The sequence below is a fragment of the Phyllostomus hastatus genome, unplaced genomic scaffold (assembly GCF_019186645.2).
Source record: "Phyllostomus hastatus isolate PE091 unplaced genomic scaffold, TTU_PhHast_1.1 phas_scaffold_501, whole genome shotgun sequence".
NCBI classification, from domain to species: domain Eukaryota; kingdom Metazoa; phylum Chordata; class Mammalia; order Chiroptera; family Phyllostomidae; genus Phyllostomus; species Phyllostomus hastatus.
In genome coordinates, this window is record NW_025334033.1 from 40,202,904 (window position 1) to 40,210,575 (window position 7,672).

The following is a 7,672-nucleotide window of genomic DNA, read 5'->3' on the forward strand; positions in this document are numbered from 1 at the left end:
CTAAATCCACGCAGTCTGTCTCTGGAGCTCACTATCTTGCTATCTGTCAAACAGTATAGATGGGATTATGTTGGGGACTGCCCTGCCTGGTCTCAGGAAGCTGTAACCCCCCATGACTTAGGCTGAGTGAAAGACCTCCGGACCAGGAGCCACTAAGGAGACAAAACTTATTTCCCTGGCCTGAATGCTGCCTATTCTAATGCCCGGCTTCCCTTTTGCATGATTGGCACTCAATGATGGGTAACAATTCTCTAAGAAAGAGAATGAATCTAAGACAGAGGCGATCACGTGGGAATGCCCTAAGGGAAGAGACTCAGGGCTGTGGATATGAAGGGGTGATGGATATCAACCCCTGCCCCCTCGGCTTTGTTAAAACCTAAGTCTTTGTTCTTAGATGTAAGAAATCCAAGTCTCCTGGCTGCCTCTGTCTCCTGCCCTTCTCAGGCCTGCTGAAATTACCAGGGGCGGTGCAGCCCAGACCAGAAACAGCAGACCCCCGGGGTAATCAGGCCTGGGACATAGAATATGCAAGATCCTGTGAGATCTGTTTCCTGGAGGATGTTATTAGATTAGAATTTGAAGGCACAGACAGGAAAACAAAACTGCCCTTTGAGCCCTGTTAGATAAAACCCCAGTCTCTGCCCAGAATCACAGCAGGGGTTCTGTCTGAACCTTTGTAAGTCACCTACTTCTTTTGATCTTTTCTGCCAGACTGTGAATCCACAAACCAAGTCCGTATTCTCAATAAAAATCTGCTTGGGAATGGATACAGTGCGCTCTCCACTAGAGAGAGTGGCCATGGCGCTCTCCACGGGAGAGAGTGGGCCTACTGTTCCTATTCCTTCACAGGACCTGGTTGTCTCTGCGTATGTTTTTTCTCATGTTTCGACAAGCATCCGCAGCCGAGATGGATACTGCTGGACAGTATCCGCTACAGGATTAAAGTATCTTGATAAATCTTTTTGCCTTACACTGTAAATACTGTAATGTAATAGGCCTTTGAGACACCACAGTGACAAAAAACACTGTTCAAATCAGCTTTGTGTACATATTCTTTAGCAATATATATTTTCCTTCTAGAGTGATGAGGGCTGGACTTTTCATTACATTATAAAATGGTGCTGAGAATGCTGAATCTCAACAAAGAAGAAAACAAGAGGCAGTGTATTACTACTAGAAGGACCCTGGACTGGGCGACCAGGAAACAAGGCCTCTAGTCCTTATATTGGTACTAACTAGCTTCCTCCCACCCCAAATATCTTCCTTATTAGTCTGTAACTCTGGCTAAAATTACACTATTACAGATTGTTTATTCCACGTTAATTCTCTAAGATGTGACTAGCCTCGGTGACATAGAACTTGTCAGGGTATTGATTGCCTATACCATGGTATGGTTTTGCTTCCCCCTAAATGAGAAAGTAGCCCTGCCACAAGAGTAGCTGTTGTTCCACAGGGCCATGGGAATAGAAGGCGATGTTTTACTGGGGCCCAGAGAGGAGGGTGGTGAGAGGAAGGTAGCCATCGTGGGAGACAACAATTGACAAAAGCAAGCAGTTGGAGAGTAGCCTCAGGTGACAGAGGGTGGTGAGGAGGGAGACTGGAGGAGGAAGAGTGTCTCTGGGAAGGAGAAGGGAGAGCCTCCTCTATGGGAAGTTTTCCCAGAATTGGTGCTGAGTGAACGAATATTCTAAAAGGAGGACTTCCTCTGGGGATGGGGGGGAGGCACGGAGAGAGGGAGAGAATGTGAAAGAGTCCACACCCTTGACATTCACCCAGAGGCTTTGAGGTTCACTGGAAAAGATGCGTGAGAAGCTATGGCTAAGAGCATGCAAACATACACACACAACACCATAAAAGGAGGTAGCTTTTTCGGCTTCCTCAAAATCCTCAGGCCTGTGAATTTCTTCAACAAAGTTCTTAAAACATCAAGCCTTTAGCATCAGTGCCACAGTGATGCTGACCTTGAATTTCAATATCAGAGGGAAAAAGGGTGTGGGGGGAGCTTCAACAGCATTACCTTTTATGTAAATTCTTACTAGCTCATACAAATACTTTTATTTCTTTCTGCTTGATGGAAGTTGTGAGTGGAACAGTTTTAGTGGTTCTGCTGATTTTAAAGCAATGAATGTTCATTGTAAAAAAAAAAATCAATGATATAGAAAAAGAAGAAAGTGAGCTTCTCCTCTTACCCTGCCATGCTGTAGTATAGTACGTCTCTTCCAGATTTTTTACAATGGCATCACACTCTCCTACCATCAGCATTTTTACTTAACATAATGTTGTGGACACCTATTTTGTCAATAAATGTAGCACTCCATCATCTTTATTGATGGCTCCATAGTAATCAACTATATTTTCTGTACTATAATGTATTCAGCTAATCTAGTTGATGGATATTTAGGTCATTACAATGTCTTTCTATTACACATTATACTTGTAGTAATTATTCCCAAAGCATTAATTTCCTAAGAAAAGAATTGTGGAGCCAAACGACATATACTCGTATATTAAATTTTACTACACATTTTCAGCTCTCCACTGCTTGTTTATATCCTTTGCCATGTCTTTTAACAGTGTTCAGCTTTTTCCGGAAATCATTTTAAACTTGTCCTATTGTTCCTTGTTCCATTTCACAATTGGTAGGACATTGGTTAGGTGAGCAGGGAACTCACAGATTCCCAAATTTAGGACACCTTTTATTCTTTAGATTTTAAAGAGATCTTTCTAGAAGCATCAGCCATCGAGTCCCCGGCAAATGAAAAGTCTACTTGAAAAGGCTACCACAAAAAAAGTTAGGCTCTGTGTTCTCACCATTCATTGTCATATAATTAAATCTTTCTCATGAGCATTGTGGTGAAAATGAGTTGGGGAGAAAATTGCACTTTTTAGGCGTGGTTTTCTTGAACTGCGTAAGAGATCTGGAAAAGGAGCAACTGAGACTAATGGCTGCCCTTTCCCTTTGTGCTGAACACTGTGTAAAAAGATCTAAGTCTCGGGTGTAATCTCTTCCTGGGCCACTTAGCTGTATTTTCTTCCTGTGTCATTTACACCATTAAACTTGACAGTCTTAACGAATGCAAGTCGGAGGTTACTAGAAGTCCAAATACGACGACGTGGATGGCACTAGGTAAGATCTATTGGTCTGCACTCGAAAAATAACAGCATAACATCTGAGCAAATGAGAAAGCATTATGCTTCGTTCATGCATTGCAAGCTGAGCTGGACTGGACTGAGAATCAGGCCATGTGCCTATTGTAAGATTAATGAGAAAAAGAAAAAAAAAAATAGAAAATGTGCAGAGTCAAAGGAGGACAGTCTTCAAAATCTCTCAGGTTAAGCCTGTGATCACCCATGACAGTGCCAGAGTGTAGCTGCTAAAGAAGAAAAAAATTCAATTGATTAGAACCCCAAAAATATGTGCCTCACATCAGCTGAATCTTCTCTCCTCTCCAACAGACTTTGTAAATCTATATGTCTTTGTTCTCTTACTTCCTTCTCTTTCTCTGTCTCCTTTTTGCCCTCTCCCCTCCTTCCTTCATTCTTTCTGTCCTGGGTGCTGAAAACCCAGTGGTCAATGAGACCTCTGTCACTTCTTTCTCTGAATGCCTTCTCCCTGGCCTGCAACCAATCTCAGGCTTTCCCCATTCAAACGGATTTCTTCTTTCAACTGTGTTCTCCCTTTTCTTTTTCTTTTTTTCAAAGAGTTTAAACACAGCGAATATCTTAGTGCCTGTGCCTCAGCAACTAAGTGTTGTCATAAATATAACAAAAGTAATCCAGACTGGTATTGCAATAAAATCTCAATTACAGATTTCAGCAAGTGGTCTACATGGCCCAGCAATCTTGCTTTTGTTCTCTAGAAAGCTGGGGTCCCCATTCTCTGCAACTACTACTGAATATTTCTCTAACTCCTTCTCCCCCCTCACTCCCAGAAGAACACCTACTGCAGACATTGTAGGTTCCGCCCATGTTTACAGAATCCTAACTTTGTATCAGTGAGATGGCATCACAGTTGGGCTAAGCTGACAGTTTTTAACCTGTGTTATGTGCATCTTCAGGAAAACACGAAGACTTCCCAAGGAAATAGAAACACAGATCCTCAACTACCTTTAGTAAATTTTTCTGAACTAAATTTTCAAAATGTCTGACTGGTCCTCTGTTTTCACTGCCCCCCCCCTTGCAATTACCCATCTTTGACTTTATGGAAGAAATTAATACATTTCACCTGTCATAAATCTGACTGTGGGGTATTTTACACTGATGTAAGCTATAATACTCCAAATCAAGAGATGTTTCAAAATATTGATATCAGAGCTTTTTTAATGAAGACACCATAAACTCCTGATAAGGACTCATGCCTTCATAACATATTTCCACTAGGAGTTAAGTATAGTTTTAGAAAGGGGGCATTTGGCCTGTATTGGGATGTTTTGAATTAAGTTATTTTGTAAAGTGTGGCAGTGGGAGTAATGACAACAGTCATTTAACTACTTGGAAATATTGAAGATGACGTACCTGACTTTATCCAAGATGAGGCTCCCGGATTTCTCCTCTCTACCTTGAAATTCACATATTTAAGATGGTAAAAGGCATGATGGCAAACACCAGTGGGCATCAAAGCTAGTCCCTCTGAATCTTTGCCATTCACAATAGTGAGAAGTCACTTTTGAATGAGTACTTTCCTTTATTTGTGTCCACAATTGTGCCTCAGTTGCGTATTTTGTTGGATTTGAAGGACAAAGAGGTGAAAACTTTTATGTTGACCTCCAACAGGTAAAAAATATAACTTAGATTTAAAGGACCAGCATTCATGTTCTATTCATTTGTTAAGCTAGTAGAAAAACATTTTCACTAATATTTACCAAAACATTATTGAATATTGTAAATTAACATCCATTCTTCCTCAAGTGAACATCTCTTACTGGCTGTCACCATCAAACACTTCTCCTCCACTGTGTTTGCACCTACCATCCTTGTAAATGTTGGACTAGCCCAACGAGAGTATGTACCAGATTCCACTATACGCTTAATGACTAACGCTGCAACATTGCACAACTCCAGGGGGCACTTTCCAGGCAGCCCTATGATAACCATCATTAATAATCCTTTTGTAAGCCTGGCAGAAAGATTACTTCCTGCTCCTCTTTCTCCCTTATTTTCTGTAGCTTTTCACAAGGTAGATTCAACTGCACTATAAAAAGTAGAATCTTTAATGTACAAGTGTAGGAAAATAATTTCTTTAAATGCAACCCAGGGTGTAAGGCAGGCTTCATCCTCTGGATGAAGATATTTAACTCTAACTATGCCAAACACATAGCTATAAACTTAAATCATTTTCAATCATAAAATAAATTGATCTATCTATAAATTATAATTCCCAAGTATCTGCTTCTTGGTATACTTATTTCACCTTCCTTTGAAAGGACCTAAAAAAAATGAAGTTTGGTGTGAATGTCTATGTTATTATTTATAGACAAAAAGAAAAAAATCTAAATATTTTGGGTTTCCAATTTTACAGAGTGTTTTAGCAGATTTTGGCTAGTTTAAGCTCCATAACCAAGGTGAAGGTAAATGAGTGGTTAGTAAGCCAATCACAGTATTCCTACTTCCCTTTGCTAAAGATTGGGCTAGGAGTGACCATGTGACCAAGTCCTAGCCAATGAGGCCTCAGAGGAATTTGGTGAAGAGTTTTCTTAGAAAAGAATCTCCTTTCCTTCTTTTTGCTTTGATGCTTTCTTTTGAGAATGCAACTCTTTTTACAGATGCAGCTATTCTGCAGGCTTGGGAGAGGTATTGTCGTCACATGCAGGATGATGGGATGGAAGGCTAGAAAGGCTTGTGTCCTTGATGACCTTGCTGAGCTACTAATCCATCCCTGGAACTACTCAGCCCTGGTCTTTACATTAAGGGAGAACAATAAAACTTTATTTGTTTAAGCCACTTTTGGTTGGATATTTGTTACTTGTAGCTAAATCATCCAAACTGACTCATCTTCTGAACTCATTTGACAGCAAATATTGCGTTCATCAGACAAAAACTCCCCACCAACAAGCCCTCTTCCTCTCTTTTTGCCACAACGGAGGAGACATCCCCCCAAAGATCAAAAGTCATTCTGCCACACATGATCTTCCCTCCATCTAAGGACCTTGTTCTAGTTGTTATCTTCTCAATTTTGTATCTTTAGCTTCTTATTCTCCAGTTCAACCTTCCTAACACCATGCAAGCATTTGCTTCTATCTCCTAGTCTCAAACAAACAACAAATAGGCCTCCCTTGATGATACACTTTCCTCTGCTTGTATTGCTATCACTCTTCTCTCCTTTCCAGACAAGGTTCACAAGTTATCTGCACTCACTGTCTCTTCCTTGTATTTTTCAAACCCTGCACCAATCTCTAAAAAACAGCTCTTGCTAAGGTCACTGTGACATTCATGTTACTAAATCCAAAAGATACTTCTCTGCCTCATCATGTCTAACTGTTGACTACTGACTAATTCTTAAACCATGCTCCCCTGTCGGCTCCTCTGAGAGTTCACACTCCTAGTTTACTGTTACTCTTGTGGCCATAATCTTGGTCTGATTCCTCCTTCTCAAGCCTCCTCGTGGCTCTATCCTGGTCTCTCTCTCTCTCCTCTTTTCTGTTGTGTTCTGTCATCCCAGACTGGTCACATCTGTATAGGCTGCTGACTCTCAAATGTATATCTTAAGTCTGATCTCCTTGCTGAGATTCAGCTTTTCATACATAGTTGCTAACTTAACTTCTATATTCAAATGACTCACAGGTACCTCTTACTTAAGGTTTACAAAATCAGACTCTTAATTTGTACCCACTCAAATGTGCTCCCCCTTTGGTGTTCTTCATCAGTAAATGACATCTTCATCTACTCAGATGTTCTTACTGGAATACTAGGTAGATATGTCATCCTTGACAAAGTCCTTATCTTCAGTCTCATCTTCCTCCATTAATCCCCAATTCAGTCCCAAATAAGCCATCAACAAGTCCTATAGATTGTACCTGTAAAATATTCCCTGCATTAATCCACTTCTCCTTGTTTACACTCAAACCAAACCACCAAAGACGTTGACAATAGTTTCTTAACAGGTTTTCCTCCATCCTTTTTCCCTCCTTTTTTTTTTTAATTTATTGGGATGACACTGGTTAACAAAATTATACAGGTTTCAGGTGTACCATTCCACAACGCATCATCTGTACACTGTATTGTGTGTTCACCACCCCAAGTTAAGTCTCCTTCCATCACCTTTTATTCCCCTTATACCCTCCTCCACCTCCCACTCCCCCTCTTCCCTCCCCCCCACTCCCACAATCACCACACTGTTTGTTGTCTGCATCCATGAGTTTTTTCTCTTCTCTTTTCTCAAATCCACCATCCCTCCGCCCAGGCCCAATTCCCCATCCTTTTTTAAAAGGTGAAAGATTTATACAATCTGAAAAGAAACCATAGCATCCATCCTTTTTTAAAATCCATTCTTCATATAGGAGCCAGGGCAATAGTTGAAAACATAAATTGAATCACGTCATTTCCCAGCTTAAAATGCTTTAATGGCAACCCATCACACCTGGATAAAAATTTGCTATCTTTAATACTGCCTTCAAAATATTACAGAATTTATCTCCCACCTACCATCCCAATCTTATCACATGTCACTCCCTTT